This window comes from Vespa velutina, chromosome 20 (assembly GCF_912470025.1).
Source record: "Vespa velutina chromosome 20, iVesVel2.1, whole genome shotgun sequence".
Classification (NCBI taxonomy): Eukaryota; Metazoa; Arthropoda; class Insecta; order Hymenoptera; family Vespidae; genus Vespa; species Vespa velutina.
This window is the reverse complement of record NC_062207.1, coordinates 3,287,428-3,306,121: the sequence shown is the minus strand read 5'-3', so window position 1 is coordinate 3,306,121 and position 18,694 is coordinate 3,287,428. Positions and strand designations below refer to the sequence as shown.

General features: G+C 35.8%; 2 protein-coding genes across 4 annotated transcripts in view; one reads left to right on the top strand and one right to left on the bottom strand.

The window, feature by feature from the left end:
• Nucleotides 1-16,057, bottom strand: part of LOC124956082 (protein split ends-like) — a 66,992-nt gene extending 50,935 nt beyond the window's left edge. For all 3 annotated transcript variants that reach the window (XM_047511456.1, XM_047511458.1, XM_047511457.1), the window contains exon 1: nt 15,650-16,057. The gene's annotated coding sequence lies outside the window, so the exon portion shown is untranslated. The remainder of the gene's footprint in view (nt 1-15,649) is intronic.
• A 1,764-nt stretch (nt 16,058-17,821) lies between these two features.
• LOC124956081 (dynein regulatory complex protein 1) overlaps nt 17,822-18,694 on the top strand; it is a 9,522-nt gene continuing 8,649 nt past the window's right edge. Inside the window, exon 1 of the mRNA XM_047511455.1 lies at nt 17,822-18,694. This exon is cut by the window's right edge and continues 4,395 nt beyond it. The gene's annotated coding sequence lies outside the window, so the exon portion shown is untranslated.

Here is an 18,694-nt window from a genome sequence, read left to right as displayed (position 1 = left end):
GATAGTATGGTAGCCTGAGTACGGTGAGCTCTCTCTAGCTAAGCAATGGCAACCTCGTCGTAAGGTCTTCGATACAGAAAATGTGGATCTGAGAAGATTGCCGAACGAGATCGCAGTCGTTGAACCGCGAAATACAAGAGCCTAACAACAATTTGTCCTGTATTCTTTGTTTCGTTGGTTTTCTTTTTTCTTTTGGGTGGGAGATCTTGAATACTGGGTAACTCATTATTCTCATCTCAAAATGATAAAGATACAAAAGACAATTGCTTGCTAGAGAATGTTGAAAGGCAATTGAAAGAAGAATGCTGCGGTTAATTGTCTGAGATATAACGATCCAAAGAGAGATGCCACCGATGATATTACCGGTGCTGTGTATTCCTTATTTCTACGTCGACTTGACGATATTTATTATTAAAGAACGAGGAACGGCTATTATATTACATAGCTTATTGTTTATAATAATATACAATATCTTGCTATTTTCTTCTTCCAATCGATCGAATCCAGCAATCGCTAATATTCTTACATATTTTGATAATTTGAAAACAATATTAGGATCAGTTCCGAGGGAAGGACTGATCCGCCATATTGAAACGAAACAACCACCATTTTTCCATCGACGGAACCATCTTTTCGTTCGGCGATCTCGGAAATGCCAATAAAACTCTAACAAAGTTAATATACCTACGTATGTAGCTATATACATACATACATATATAGATCACATTGCCTAAAGTTCTATCTCGCGCAAGGTTGGATCATTCTCCCGTAATTCTATTTATAAAAGTAGTTTATTCATAGTAACTTGAACGTGAGAGAGAGAAAGAGCGCTATACTACTCTACTAGCGCGCACCCATAATATCAACGTCATCATCTTGTTAATCTTTTTTACCGCTAGAGAGTATGACTCTCGCCAAGGTGGCGCTATAACTCTCGCGTGCTTTTATTATATTGTTCGGGTCATAGGGAATAAGTACGTGGGCGGTATGCTATATATCTTCTATTTTGCTTTCTCTAAATATGCGAGGTCTGAATTGTAATTGCGAAACTTTCTCAATGGGATCTTCGTTTCTTGGTTGAAGACGTATATACTACGCCCCACGAGAGATAAGTCTGCTTGGCTAAAATCATTAAAGCACCGTCTATAGTCTTTTCTCTTATAAAACGATACATTATTTACGTTGATTCAAAAACAACAACAACAAGCTATAACTTTGTTTCTAAAATGAAAGATAGCCCATCTTTACAGATAGATGCACATTGAATATTCGATATCTTTACTTTTTTTAGTAAATGATTAAAGAGATTATCTAATAAGTATCTAGAGATTATTAGAGTTCAGAACAGGAAATAATAAAAACTCCTAATTATCTAATCGTTTACATCAGCTATCGCAAGACAGAGGGAAAGAGAGAAAAAAAGAGCAGTGCCTTCTCTCATTAATAAGACAATCGGTAAAAAGGTTAATAGTAACTAGTCACGTCAAACCTTAGGGGGATCTAATATCACCTCGTATTTCAATAACACACCTTTTCCTTTTTTCTCCCTAGTTCGCCATCTTTATTGCACCACCATTTTAGACACAGCCTTATTCTCAAACAGACTGTTAATAAAATATAAGAACTTGATTTAAATCTTGTACATTCCTATAAAACCAAATAGTATAGTAACATGAAAGTTATCAATGCCATTTTTCCTCTCATACATACTCTGACAAGTAGTAATTCTTCGAAGAAAAAAAGAAAAGAAAAAAAAACATACTGCGTTATACAACATCCCGAAGAATGTTAAAACAAGTAAAAGATGTTTCTTTTGTTTTTACATAAAACGTGAGATGTAGAGAGACGAACGAACCGAACCAACCGAAGGGTTGCAATGTCTCGTGTGACGCACCAGAGAGAGGGTATCCCTAGAGAAAAGAGGTGGGGAATCTATCGTTGAATACAAGCCTTCCTACATATATGCATATGTGTGTGCGCGCGCATATGCGTGTGTATGTACTCTACACACACACACACACACAAAGTATATATATATATATATATTCCGCTCATTCCACACTTCTCCCCCATCAGAACGCAAACGGCCCTTCTTCTGGCTTTACCCATTTCTCCTACCCTCCCTTCGATACTCTATCGTAGCACCCTCCTGTGTAGCCTGGCGACGTTGCCGGGTGTTACATAATAGCCGGCCAACGTTGCCACGTTCTTCGACGCTCTCGCTGCAATGTTGCCACGTCCTCTTTCTACTACTATTGCTTGCTGCTCTGCTGCTGCTGTTGCTGCTATTGCTGTTGCTGCTGCTGCTGCAAGCTCCTACGGCTACTGCTGTTTCACATCGACTGGTTGGCTTTGCCTGCCTGTCTTGGCCTTCCTTCCTTCCTTCCTTCCTTCCTTGTTTCCTTGCTTGCCTGTTCGTTTGCCTCCTTGCCTCTGCTTGGCTTGCTTGCTTGATTCCTACCTCCTAGCTTGGCATGTTTGCCTGACTGCCAAGAGACTCTGGCAAGACCATTCTTGGAGAAAATAAAACAACAGGAATTTTTATGCTTTCTCTCTCTCTCTCTCTCTCTCTCTCTCTTTCTCTTTATATCCTTATGAAAAACTCGAGAGAGATATTTTTCTTCGTAAATCATTAATTGAATTTAATCGTCCTCTATGAATAAGATAGAAAAAAGAAAAAAAAAAATGGAAAAAGAAAGAAGTTGGAAGTGCAATTGACAGGATATATTTCAATTGACTTTCGAAGACATGATGATCTTACATCGAATGATATTAACTAACTTATTTATTAAATGTTTTTCCTTTCTTTCTTTCTTTCTTGATAAATTAGGGTAGGAAGATGAGGATTATTATGACAAAGTTATCGAAACTAAAAGAAACAATTTTACTTTTACCTACTCGAAGGGATACTGTATGTATTATGTATATATATGTAAGTATATATATATATATACACATACATATACTATAGAAAAGTGGGGGAGTGAACTCGTAGAAAGAAAAATGCCAATCGATAAATCGATAACGGCATCGTTTTTAGCCTATATTGTGCGCAGTTGTAAACACGTTTCTCTTTCTCTTTCTCTTTCTCTTTTTCTAACGTTCTATTTGTTCCTCAGTGGAAAGTTTTCGTCGTGATCGCTTCTACCTCGTTGGACGAGCACGCAGAATATTCGTTGTATATAGAAGGTGGGTGCTAACATACATATGCATGCATGCATCATACATACATACATATATATGAATGCATACGTCGTACGTAGGGATACGTACAGAGTACGTACGTATATATGTAGGAATAGGAGGTACGGTAATACGTAAAGTAGTAGGATCTCTTTTTCTTCGCTCGAACTATTATGCGATTTTCCTTTGTCCAGCCTTAAAGAACTCCGCAAAGCCCAAAGTCCGGATGTCTCGGACTGGTTCCGGATCTTGGATTACTCGCGAGCCCTCGAGGCGTTTCAAACGGAGCTTCGCTCTACTTATTCTTTCTCCACACGTGAAAAATATCAACCGAATGTATAAGAGAAAGAGAGAGAGAACATCGAATATAAAACACCTTTGTTCTCTCTCTTTCTCTTCCTTTTTCTCTCTCTCTCTCTCTCTACATTCTGCCTTTTTTTTTTTACTTCATTTCTTTCTATACTGCAGGTGTCTTTTACTTGGCCCTTATTATTTCTATAACAAGCAAGTGGAGATTATGATAACTTACATCTTATATTGTTTTTTACAATCAACCCCATTAAGTATATATTATAATTATATAATACTTGCTATTACTGTATTATTTATTTATTAGTTGTATGACACTTATTAAGTATATTAAGGATAAATTTATTGGTTACTAATTGTAAATATATTGAGTAATGGTAATAATAGTTTTAGTATAGTAATATACTAAGAGAGCAAGTATATATATATATATATATATAATTTTTTATAAAATAATTATTCTTTAAATTAATTAAAATGAATTATATATGTGTGTGTGTGTGTAAAATATTTATTTTTCATTTCTAAAATACTAAAATACTATTTCCCACGGCATTATATATTATCCTGGTTGGTTTCTTCAAAGAAAAATAGAATTAGAGAGATAGATAGATAGATAGAAAAAGAGGGAGAGAGAGAGAGAGACACAGAAAAGGAATACTGATACGCACTTGGCATTATCTGTGAAAACGTTTTTGTAACGAAATTAAATGTAAACCTATATTGCGCATTGAACGAAACTCTATCATTCTTCGAGACAAGATAACATCTCGTCGACTTTTACAATGAGAGTGCTTTTCAAAATGAACCTAACGAACCTAACGATATCATCGATACGAACACGAACGTGTATCTTTTTTTCCTTATCGATATATCTTCTCATCCTTTCGTATTACGTGTTTGAAATATTATAACAAAAGCCGTAGAGCAAAACATGAAAATAAAGGGGAAAAAAAAAAAAAAAAAGAAGAAGAAACAAAACTCTAATTAATTTCGCACATTAATTTCATACAAAATAAATAATGTTAATTATATAATAATATCTAAATAATAGATATATATATATATATGTAAAGATTTGATTATTATGATAATATATAACAAGATAGATCAAAAGAGTTCGTGGATTAATTACAGACAAAAAAGAAAATAATAATAATTTTTCTCGCGACTTTTTATAGGCTTGCGTTTAACAACCGTTTTAATTAAAAAGAAAAAAAGATTCTACTAAAGTTTCGAAAAAGATCACTAGGAAATTTTTTTACTCATCATTAAAGAAATACATTAAAGAAAAAAAAAGAAAAGAAATAATTATCTCTATATTATTATTCGACTAAAAACGACGTAAATGCGTTTGCGTCGTGGAAAAGAGAGAAGTACAAAGATTAGATTCTCTCGAAGCTTATCAGATATCCCGTTAGAGCAGCCATAATAATCAGGTGCGAAGAATTTTTCCTATCGTATCGTGACAAACAACGGAGATAAGAAGCACGGAAGTATTATATTCAGACGTCGCCTCCCGATATTTCATATACGTTCAATCAATTTTCTCTCACCAATGTTATAAATTACGAATAAAAAAACAAAAAAAGAAAAAGAAAAAAAAAAAGAACAAAAAACAGAACAGTAGAAAGAAAACAAATGGGTGAGGCCTCAAAAAGTTCCTATGTAGGGGTCCTGTGATTAATACGATCTAGGGGAAAAAAAAAAAACAAAAAGAAAAAAATTGTTCGTTAAAAATCGTTTTAGCGCCAACTTTTGGAACAGCCTGTATTTGACATACATAATTTCGATAGTCTTCCTCATGATCTCGTCGACCATGAACGATGATGCATCCGTGCACGTCGAATGACCCAGAGGGATCGAAGAAAATATTATTGCACCTGGAATAATCGATGGGGCCCCTTCTGCTATTCTATTCTCCTCTCCTCTGTTCTGTTCTGTTCTGTTCTGTTCTGCTCTGCTCTGCTCTGCTTGTTACTATCGGCAACGTTGCAACGACGATGAGTTTTCGCAGCGAATGACTACGACGACGTTGTGTTGTTGGATTGGATTGGATTGGATTGGATTGGGTTGGGTTGGGTTGGCAACGTTGCTTCCGTTCTCGGGGCCAGCCAGTCAGACGCATGTTTTTTGCTACGTTTCAAGGCCTCACCCTTCGGATTCGGGAACGATTGCTTATGTATATATATATGTGTAGTTGTTTATATATATATATATATACTATATTTATTTATATATATATGTATATATATATATATGTATGTATGTATACGGGGCCTAATTGTGTCACGTTGCACACATTTTCCTCTTTCGTGTTTCCTTTTACCTCTCCCACTTATTCTGGCTTCCTCGAAGCGTTACATTCCACGAAGAAGAAGAAGAAGAAGAAGAAGTAAAAGATTTCCTTTTTAGGTTATACGAATTTATTTATGTCTTGACTATTTTTCGTTGGTTTTTTTTTTCTTTTTGGTGATTTTATGTGATCTCGATAAAAGGAAAAGAATTCTAAGCTGATTGTTTTTAACCTCATAATTATGTCACTATGCTCGTTTTACAATCCTATAAAAATAGAATTAATTTTAACTATCGTGAAAACAGAGAGTAATTTTTTTTTTCCCCCAATAATCTAGGAACCTTTTTTTTTGTGATAGATCTTACGTAATAAACAAACATGTTCTTTTTCTTCTTCTTTTTTTTTCCCTTTCTCGTAATTTCATTCCAATCAATTTTCTTTTAGTTCTATCTATATTAACAGTATTAAACCAGAAACGCCAAGACGTGAGCTTAATTTAACTGCTATTGGGGTCGACCAATTTTTAGATTACACTTAGATTTATTTCTATTTTGAGACAGACAGAAAGAGAGAGAGAGAGAGAGAGAGAGAGAGAGAGAGAGAAATAAGTAATTTAATTATTACCTAAGCGAAAAATATTTAACGATTTTCCTAGAGATAAGAAAAGTTCAATTTTCGAAAAATTATGAATACATTTTTTTCTACTTCGGAAAAAAAGAAAGAGAGAGTGAGGGAAAAAAAGGGAGAAAAAAGATATATCTTCCCTATGAAAAATAAATACGACTTAGACACGCACCCTGTATATAAAGAGAGAGAGGGACAGAGAGAGAAAGAGAGAAGGAAAAAACGTAGCGGAACGAGGAACGCACAGTGTGAACTAAGGAACGGACTGGATGACGCATGCTGTGCGTGTGAAAAAGAACGAAACGTTACCGATGAAAAGACATCAATAATACAAAGAGAAAAAGAGAGAGAAATATGCGTACAGGGTGTGTCAAAAGTTTTTAAGGCCAATGGTTTCTAAACTCATAATTGTAACAATCTAAAAATGAAAAATTAGTTATAGAAAAAGGTCTTGAAAGAAGAGTAATTTATTCTTAATAAAATAATCTAGAAACTATTTTTTTTAGCCCCTTAATTCTCAAACATTATTGATTGTTGAACATAATTTCTATGATAAAATATTCATTAAATACTTGATGATAATATCTTAGAATTTTCGTCAGAATATCGAATAGACAATCCTTTCTCTATTTTAATTATCATATTAAGTATGAATTTAATTATGATTAAAATCTATGTACAAGCATGTAATATAAATCAACATGAGTATACACATGTGTATACTCATATATGTAGAGATTGAGCGTGATATAAATACATATAAAAAAAAAAAAAACAAAAAAAAAAACGAAAAAAAAAAGAAAGAAAAGAAAAAAAACAGCGTACCGTTAATTTTGCCTCATTGCATTTCGTGCAGAACGAGGACACACAAGAATCATTTAAGAACTAATAAGGAAGGTCACTGAACGGTACATACTCGCGTCCGATCTTATAAACCTCTCAACGAATGTGTGTTGAATACAACACAGTAAACAAGAGATTAATTATTATAATTTTTCATAATTAAATGTTCTCGTCAAATCGGGTAGAAAAAATAATTTCTTATCTTTTTTTTTTGCTTCGTTCCAAATCTAGGAAATGTTCTCGTTAAATATAAGAAAGATATATGGATCAGATGTACGCATCTATGGTAGTACTTTTCGAGGATCAATGTTTTCAGGATAAGTTCGTACGCAACATCCTCACCCATCTTCCAAAACTCTCGGTGCGTTTCGGCCTCAGTTGGTGAAAGTCAGTCGAGAGGCACATAAAAGCAGTTGGCTATCTATGTGTCCTACGTAAATGTGTACATGTTTGTTATATATATGTATATATATATATATATATATAACGATGACGAAATATATTGGATATGCCTACAAATGAGTTCAATTATATTATAGCAACATTCTATACAATTCTACCGGGTGGATCAAAAGTTCCTACGCTTGTAATTTTATATTCTAAAAAAAACCTAACCTAAAAAAAAAATGAAACCTTTAAAATCTCGTAGAAACTTTCGATATACCTTCATATATTTGCGGTGCATACACCTTAAACAACAGTATTTTTTTGATGTGATTATTAAATCGAACTTCGTTTACAATTATTATATTAAAATCGATTCTTTTTTTAAATAATCCTCGAACAAACAAATATCATTTCACATTTCCAGCACTGCAAAACAATACAGACTTTATATCATATTTACGAGTAATACGATAAATTCGAATCAGGAGTCAACCTCAAAAATGTACACTTTGGAATTAATCAGAGATGACGTTGTACAAATTAAAAAGATTGTTCTACGGTATAATAAGAGAATAAGAGATAAGAATAACGTTCGATCTTTGAACAACGAAATCGTTAGCTCTCTTCTCACGATAGTAGTAGTTCACACTCGCGATAGACAGACAGAGACAGACAAACAAACAGATAGACAGTCAGATAGCAGTCAGATAGACAGACACAGATAGATAGATAAAGAAAATTCTTCCATTCGTTTTCATGCAAGACCATCGAGAATATATTCTCTCTTTGAGCTAATAATAATAGTAATAAAATAAAAAAGTAAGATAAAATAAAAGAAAATAATAGAAAAAGAGGAGAGAAGGGAAAAAGAAAAGGAAAAAAGATTATAGACGCTATTCCAAGCATCAAGAGAGATATTAGAGAGGGATATATATATATATATATCCCTATTTATATATATATAATAGAAAGAGATAGAATAACAACGCGAGTGTACGTCAGGTCGAAGACTAGGCGTCTCGAGCCGAGTAGTCTTTGGAAGTATATCCGAGGAACGTCGGCTATCAGGCAAGCTAGCCGTTCGTCGACCAATAATATGCGAGCTCTTAGAAGAAAAAGAGAAACAAAGAGAATTCGAGAAAGAGAAAGAAAGATAGAAAAAGGTTGAGGGTGAGGTAGAGGGAGAAAGAGAGAGAGAGAGAGAGCAAGTGCCGAGGTACGACGACGTATGCACGTTCCTTCTTCCGTAGAGGCTGTGAAAGTCGTGTTCGGTCGTTTGCTGAGTCTCTCAAGAAAGGAGGGGGGTAAGAGTAAAGAAAGAGGAGAAGAAGAAGAAGGAAGGTGGGAGGGAGAGGATTGCGACGTTGCCAAGACGGTGCCATGCACGGAGAGGCAACGTGCTCGATCTGGCAACACCGCGAAAGGAGAGACGCGACACGCGAGAAGAAGGTGGTCGCGCTCGAAGAGTTTAAACGAGGAGGAGGTAGAGGGGTTGGAGGTGGTAGAGGCCGGGGGAAGAGATGTGAAGTGAGGAGAGATGTAAGAGGGAGGCCACGTCGCGTTCGGCTTGAAACGCAATGCCGCTCGTTTGCCAGATACCGTAACAGGGTCGACGGATTAAGAAATTTGGCGGTATCGTCAACTCTCTATCATGCTACAGGTGCTGCTACTACTCTATAACTACTGTATTCTTATTTAGAAGAAAAGAAAGAGAGAGAGAGAGAGAGAGAGAGAGAGAGAGAGAGAATAAAAAAATAACGAAGATAAAAAAAGATTTTTTTTTCCCCTTTTCCTTTTATATTTCAACCAATAAAAAAGTTTCATTTATTTTATCAAGTCGATCCGATAAGAAAGAAAGAAAAAAAAGAAGGAACCCCCAATTCAAAGAATTTTCATTCTATATAACTCGACCAATAGGAAGATCCGATTAATTCATCTCCATAAGTCGCCGACCAATAATAAAAAGTTTTGACGAGTCGATTATCAAATAGACCAATAATAAAGCTTGATTAATTCGGCAAATTTTTTCGTTACATGAAAAGTCTCTATCAATAGAAAACTTCTTCATTTTATTTTTATTTTGTTTTTTTTCCGTCCTTTTTAAATTCAAGCAATAGAAAATGAATTTTCTTTTCTTTTTCTTTAATATCTTCCAGTTGTTAAGACTAAAAGTAAGAAACTTCGTTAGGCAGTAACTATCATTAGAAAGAATATTTTTCTTTTACGGAGTAACGAGATGTAAAGAAGCAACAGAGCGAATATATATGTGTACATACATATATATGTGTATCATAGATATGAGCAAATGCATACGTACATATATGCATATGTATGTATGTATGTATTATGAAAAAAGGAGGACGGTAGTAACAGAAAAGAGACACATTATATGTTTCATAATCTCTCTCTCTCTCTTTCATTCACTCACTCACTTGCACACTTTTTCTTCCACCCTAGAAGGACAACAGTAACAGTGACAGTAGCAATAGCAGTAGCAGTAGCAGAAGCAGCAACAGCAGCAGCAGAAGCAGCAGCAGCGTTTGTAATGCAATTAACTTCACCCCATCGGTGGAACGCGCTGAGGGGGCAAAATCGTCGGTAACCTTTCGATCTCCGACAGCAGCTAATGTCACGATGATGCCCTTCCTCAAATTCTTTCTCGCTCTCTCTCTCTCTCTCTCTCTCTCTCTCTCTCTTTCTCTAAAGAAATTCAAGCAATTTCTTCGATTTCCAGAGTTACTTAATATAATACATTTCTGTCCATTTTCCCTACGCGACGATCCTATTTTCCTAACTCTTTTTAATCCAAACAATTTTTCAAGGCCATCTGCTAATAGCTTCCTCAAACTACATCGTCGAAACAAAAGGGGAGGGAGAAAAGAAAACGTCTAAAAATTTGTTTTCACGGGTTAGATTATATAAAGAAGATAAAAGAAAAAAAAAGAAAAGCAGAGAAGTAATGATAAAAAATTTTGCAACTTTTTTTTTTCCTTTTCTTTTCTTTTCGGTCGCCTGAGACTCAGAAGAACACGAAAAAGGGGAAAGTTGATGAGAGATAAAAAGAGATAGATGGAAGAAGAGGATGGGAAATGATGTGTGTGTGTGCGAGGGTGCAAGAAGATGCGACGGGGTACGGGGTGGGGCGAGATAGGGCAAAGAGTGAAGTCGGGGAAGAGGGGGAGAGATGGCCGACAACGCGCGATCAATATACCAAAATAAGCCGGCAACCGCCACACACGGAACGCACGCGTGCGCGCACACGTACGCAAGTATATATATATATATATATATATATATATATATATATATACAAACACACACATTATTATTATTATTACTATTATTATTATTATACTGTTATTATTGCGAAATCTTTAACATGATCGAATCTAGAAATGTACGTTCTTACTTATATATATATATATATATATGTGTGCAATGAAATTTTCCAAGTTTAAACGGAGTTCTCTCTTAACTGGCCAATACATATATTTACATATGTACATATGCATGTATGTACTTTCTTTATGGCTGAATTCTCATTGAGAGCATAATTAATGTATATATATATATATATATATGTATATATATATGATGCATGTATATACATGTGTGTATGTGTTTATAAATATGTGTAAATCTCACAGGTGTAACGCGTTATCGTCGTGCACATCCGGAAGAGCATAAACAAACTTGATCGTTATTTATGTATAACTATGTATAACAATGTAAATATATGTGTAGGAGAAAAGATTCCTTTTACGTGGTTATAAAAAGAAGTTACAAGTAGACTGTAAAAAACGATAAAAATGTGAGGTTATGTTGGGATATATGGATTCAATTGAAAAAGATGATTTTAAAAAAGAAATGTATATATATATATATATATATATATATACAAGAAAGACGATACGACAAACATAGTTTTCCAAAAGGGGGAAAAAAGAAGGAAACAAAAAAAATTTTTGTTCCTTAACAATTCCCTCGAAATATTTCGTTCAACTTGAAAACTATTGTATAATAGTTTTTTGGGGGAGGAAGGGAAGAGGGAGTGAGGGCAAGGGAAGAGAAAGAAGTTAAAAGGGACAGGGGATCTCGGGGATTTCGAGGTCAGCACTTTCAACTTTGCACGAAGGATTTCAAAGGATGAAGAAGAAGTGTCGTTCGGTTCTTCAATCTTCTTTTTTCCAAAGTGAAACGTGCCATGAAAGAGAAAGAGAAAGAAAGAGAGGTCAGCGGCAGGTCGGTAATGTCGGCCGCCATTTTAAGGGCGTACCTTCAAGACCATAACGCACGGTAGACGACCGTAAGTTCGTAGCCGGTGTACGAACTAACGTACGTACGAACAAACGAAACGAACGAAACGAATGAAACGAACGAAACGAACGAAACGAAGGCAATCGCCAGCTGGCACGTGAAGGCGTGTAAGCGCCTCTGGCAACGGTCGGAACGTTCACCAGCCGTCTGCATTTTCGAGGAACGAAAATTTATTGTCGGAAGGATCTCTCTCGCCGGACTTATATTCTTTTCGAAAAACATCGACCCTCCCCCAACTTCTTTCTTTTCTTCTCTTTTTTTCTCTCTCTCTCTCTCTCTCTCTCTCTCTCTCTCTCTCCTCCTCTCATTAACGATTCGTTTTATTTTCTTTTGCGGTGGTAGTAGTACGTAGGCGATGATGGTGGTTGTATATTAATATAGGCGGGAGAAGGAAGAAAAGATGAAAAAAGAGTGAAAAGAATCGTCAAAAGACTTCCATTGCACTTTCATGAGGTTTAATCAAGAGACATAAAAGTCTCGGGGACCCTCGGACACTGATCATCCTCCCTCTTCCTCCTCCTCCTCCTCTTCATAGGGATGATGTGCGGCTAGACTCTCTTTTCTCCTTTTCTTTTTTTTTGTTTTTGTTTTTATGAAAATGGCCGCCTATGCGACAACGCCAACTCAAGAGATGGACTTCGATTAAATCAACTTAAAGAAATTCTCCTTACGATTGACTAGCGGAATGTTATCTTTTAAAATTTCTTTAAGTTACGTTCGATGGAAATATTTTAATATCGTTCGATCAGAAATTTCTTATCTCTTTCAAAATGAAATGAATTTTCAATAAATTGACTTCTATATGCTTCGATGCGTTTAAAAAAAAAAAAGAAAAGAAGAAAAAGGAAAAGGGAAGAAACGCACTTTCACATACTTCCTCCTTGATCTGATTGGTTAATATTTGTCCCAAGTATTTTCTTATTGGTTAATTTTTATATCCGGAATATTTTCTTTTTAATCAAGTATCCGAAAGTTGAGAGACACTGGAAGCTTACGTTCGCGGTATATAACGAAATTCTTTTCGTTCCCTTCTCTCTCTCTCTCTCTCTCTCTCTCTCTCTCTCTCTCTCTCTCTCTCTCTCTCTCTCTCTCTCTCTCTCTCTCTTCCTCGTTCTTCTTTCATCTCTTTCGACATATAACAAAATAACTCATTATTCTCTTATCGTTCGAGCTTATAGCTTCGAAAAGAAGTTCATAGCTTACATTGCAGGCCTGTCAAACTTAGTTCTACCTTTGGAATATTTATAAGGTGTTCCTTTCGATAAAACATCCAAAACGTGTGTGTGTGTACATATATATATATATCCACCTACGTATATACGTATATATAGCGTAATAAAAAACGATAGTTTCCCCAAAAAGAATCAAGCAGCATAAATATCTTACATAGGATATATTTTTTACAAATACGTCGTTCACTTTGGTGAAATCACTCATGCATATTATATTCTACACTAGGTGGGCCGATGATAACGATCTTTAAAAATTGATTACTTTTTTTCGATTAATTATTTTCTTTTTGTTTCTACCACGTCACAAACAAGTCTTTAGAAACTTTTATAGCCCACCTTACAATTCAATTCCAATACTCATACCGTTTTCCGGTTACATCATATTGTGTAATTATTCAACTTAAATGAAAACATGATATTCCAAATGTTCAGAATATCTTATTTCATTAATATAAAAAAGAAATGCGTTATATGTAACAACGTAATAGCTCTCTTTTTTTCAATTACGATTATCATTGTAAACAAATTTCATGTATGAAATAGAAAACGTAGGAAAGGGAGCCGTGGATTGAGAGTCACTGTCGAACAATAACTTCGTGCCGCCGCGAGCTCTCAAAATGGCTGTCCTCAGCTATTATTACTTCGGGGAAAAAACAAATGACGGCGCGTTCACGCTACGAAGAGAGACAGACAGCGAGAGAGAGAGAGAGAAAGAGAGCGAGCGAGAGAGAGAGAGAGAGAGAAAGAGAGAAAGAGAGAGAGAAAGAGAGAGAGAAAGAGAGAGAGAGAGAAGAGCCAAGGCCCTCCGCACGACGTTCTCGTTCGTCCGCGCGCGCGTACGTGGGTGCCTCCTTCCGATCGTACGTGTTCAAGATTCTCGATCTACGTACAGAGTCAAAAACATTCACGTTGCGTCGTACTCGTAAAGAGAAACACTGCATAAGAGAGAAAAAGATGTAAAGAGAAAATAACGGCCGAAAGCACTTCTCCGAAAATGCCCGAATAATACGAATGTCGCGTTTCGCATATATTTTAATGTTTTCTTTTTTTCGTGTCAATCCCTTTTTTTTTAATATGAAAAACAAAAAAAGAATGAAAGAAAGTAAAAAAAGAAAAATAAAATAATAGACGAGTCATGATATATATATATATATATATATTACTATATTAATGTATACTACTAGTATACTCTTTTATAGTATTTACTCTATATATTTTATATATATAAGAATGTAGTTTGTATATATATATATATATAGACAGAAGAAATATATTTTTTATAGGATCACATAAAATTTCTAAGAATCCATATCCACCCCATAGAAACGGTTCTCTTTATATATGTATACATATATATATATATACATATAGAGAGAGAGAGAGATAGAGAGAGTGAGGTACTAAACGAACAACCTTCTATGTATCTCTTTTCTTGTTCCCCTTTGACTGTTCCGTTCTTTTTATCGAATATCTTTTACCTCCCAGCTTAGTTATATAAAGCACCCAACATAAATCAAAATTGTCAACCTTTCTTAGGACAATAAATCCTCATTTTCATGGTAATTCTTCAAACTTTCACAAGTAAAGAGTATTTGAACTAAACGACCTAAGAATACCAGGTATAAGATCAAAGGGCATAGAAGGAAAGAATTTCTAGTTATTAGAAAATATATATATATATATATATATATATATATATATATACATATATATAGACTTAATGAATTAGAAATAAAAGTATTATCTTGTATTGAGAGAAAAAAAAAGAAAAGAAAAAAAAATCAATAAAAATGTCTTAATTTAAAGCATTGTCATTGTCTATGTTTACAATAAAACATGGAAATATGAACATTTTCATTAGTTTGCCCTCTTAATCAAAGCGTCTTTAGAATCATTAATTACCCTAAGACATATATTGGAATATATTACAATATAGTCAATATAAGTTGACTTTAAGATTACACCCACTTTAAGAGAAAGGAACTATTCTTCTTTTAACGTTAACTCTGAATGAGCAATAAAATTCTTTAAATAATTAATTTCTTAAACAGAAAATAATTCAAATAAAATATGATATGAATATCAATTCATTAATGAAAATAATTGTTAATAAGGTGCCGTCTTCTGACTATATCGAGGAATCAAGATGAGGAGCTAGAAATGTGGAATAGTTAAAACATATAATTTATAAGTATCTGCATTTTCTCAACAATACACGTTGAACGAACGAACTGAGAACTAACGAACATATGTATATATGAACATTAAGACACAAACAATAACAAGAAACAATAGCAATAGCAACAGCAACAACAGCAACAGTAGGAACTAAAGTGGAAGCAAAAGCAGCAATAGCAGCAGTACTAGTATAATAGTAATATAGTAGTAGTAATAGTAAGATAAACGATTAATTGTTACTGATGCAAAAGAAGAAACATTCAACAATACAACGACTTACCGTTTGAAATGCTCTCTTATGCGATCCTCTCGGATGTTTTCCGGCAGATTTCCAACCCACAGGTGACGTGTCTCTCTAACCATTTTGCTCCGAACTCTTCATTTGGGATCGGATGTTGTGGTATCGTTTGGCGGCACTGTATAACGACACACAACCACTAGACCGATGATAATATATATATATATATATATACACATTCATACATACATATATATATATATATATATGTATACAACCGGTTGGATGGGCACTTTACGAAACACACCAATCTCACACCACTGTGATTTTATTTTATATTCGTAAATTCTTCTCTCTTTATTTCTCTTTCCCTGGTCCACACTGAATTATTATACAAATAGAGATGTGAGAAAAACGATGAGAGAGAGTGAGAAAAAAAAAAGAATAGAAGAAACACTTCCCTTTCTTTTATATATATATATATATATGTATATATATATATATATGTATATATATATATCTTTTTTAATTTCTTTCCTTCTTTTTCTTTCCTTTTTGTAGAAAACCAAGAAAATGTTTTTCCTTCTTTATCTCTCTAACTGGAGCACAATATAATGTCGGAGAGACACCACATGCGACTCCTTCGTCACGCGACGAAGATGGACGAAGAAGTACGCGAAGCCGCCGACACGACACGGCACGACAAGACACGGCACGACACGGCACGACACGGCACGACAAGACACGACACGACACGAGAGCGAGGGAGACGACACGCGTGCGTGTCGTTTCTTTCTTTCTTTTTTTTTTTTTTTTTTTTTTTTTTTTTTTTTTTTGTACACGCGTACGAAACGCACAAAAAAGTGTAGTAGAGGAAGAAAAGTAAAGGAAGAAGATGAATAAAAATTGGGGATGGGGGGCGGCGTCCACCTGCGTGCACCACTTTATAACAAAGGAACACTTATTCGCGTACAAACGTATTCTCACTTTCCCATGTAATAAAACTCAAGGGGAAGGAGGGGGTTGGGGGTTGAAATAATAATGAGAAGTATAAAAAAAAAGAAGATCGATCACTAGTCACTAACACGAAAGCTGCTGCTGTTGCTGCTGCTACCGACGATGTTGTTGTTGTTGTTGTTGTTGATGATGACGATGATATTGTTGTTTCCGCTGCTGCTGCTGCTACTGCTGCTGCTGCTGCTGCTGCTGCTGCTGCTGCTGCTGGTGCTGCTGCTGTTACTCCAGCTCCTGCTGTTGATACCGCTGGTTACGATGACGTTGGTAAGGACGAAATCAACGGAGAAGAAATCGTTGATATGAAAGATATCAGCAACGTTACTGTTATTTTTACCCTTCTTATTGCTGCTTCTGCTGCTATTACTATTACTGCTACTGTTGCTCTTATTGATATTGATGCAATTCCTAGCAGCAATAATGTTGTTATAACTGTGGTCGTTGCTATTGTTGATATCGTCGAGAATGACGTTGATATTAAAGCTTTTTCCGTCGTGATAGTTTTCTATCCTCTTGTCGATGGAGCGTCGATGACGATGACGATGTTGATGTTGATGATGATGATAAATAGCCGCCGAAGTGTAGTAGTAGTTTCCTCGACAACAATTGGTCGTCGTTGTTGGTGACGGCGGCGGTGGCTGCGACGATGACGACGAAGTCGACGACGACGACGACGACGACGACGACGACGACGACGACGTCGCCGACGACGACGACGACGACGACGAGGTCGACGACGACGAGGTCGACGACGACGACGACGACGACGAGGTCGAGGTCGACGACGACGACGACGAGGTCGACGCGTAAATAAAGTCGATCGGATGTATTAACGAAACGAAATAGGAGGATCTGGAGTAGGAGCCTTTAGAAAAGACACCACTTACGGCAACGGCTACGAGGAGGACCAGGGCCGTCGCCGAACACCACATCGTACACCACTGAATCACGATATGGACGATAGACGGGCTTAATCACACGTCACACCACGGCACCACGGGCACAGCTCGCGGCCGATCCATTCCGTCGGACGACATATATATACATATATATATATATATATCTTCTTTATTTATACGTATAACACCGTACTGGAGAAGAACGTAAAGAAAAAAGAAAAAAAAAAAAAAAAAGAAGAAGAAGAAAATAAAAAAAAAAGGGAGAAAGAAAAAAGAAAATTTCCGTAACAAATGAAGGGAAACGTCGTCGTCGTTGTTGTTGTTGTTATTGTTGTTGTTGTTGTTGTTGTTATGTTGTTGTTGTTGTTGTTGCTGCTGCTACTGCTGCTGTTGTTAGTTGGGGTGTTGGTAATGGTTGAACGAGAATAGTGAGAGGGGGTGGAGTGCGGTGAGTATTCACCAATTGAACACACGAGTGATGATTATTTTTTTCGAAACGATACTTCGAGAGAAGAAAAAAAAAAAAAAACAATATTTTAGAGAAGATGACAACACCGGTAAATAACTTCTTTCTTTTTCTTATCTTCCCTTCTCTTGTTATGTCGTACTTCACACTGTTCGCGAAAATCGAACGACTATGATTTCGCCGACTTTCGTCCTCGTCTTCCCGCGTGATTTCTCGTCGAACGTTTCTGCCGAGTTCGTTACGTCTTTCTTTTTCTCTCCTTCTATCTATCTTTATCTCCTTTCGTATTCGAATCTCCCCCTCTACTTTCCCACAACACTGTTCATTTTCACGAGCACTGCCCGCGTGCCTTGTATAAGGAAACTACTCGAAAGAATCGAGACGAGATATACACACCCTCTCTTTCTTTCTTTCTTTCTTTCTTACTTACTTACTTACTCACTCACTCACTCACTCACTCACTCACTCACTCTATCTCTCTCTCTTTCTTTTTCTCCCTCTCCTCCTTGAATAGTGGGTGCTTTGAACGTCGTGGTCGTTAAACTCGGCAATTTCTCTCTCTCTCCCCCTCTTTTTTTCTTTTTCTTTCTCTATGTCTCTCTCTCTCTCTCTCTCTCTCTGTCTTATTATCTTTTCTGCTTGCGATCCCAGTGATGGAGAAATATAATCAAAAGAAAAAAAGGGGAAAAAGATACACGACGTACAAGC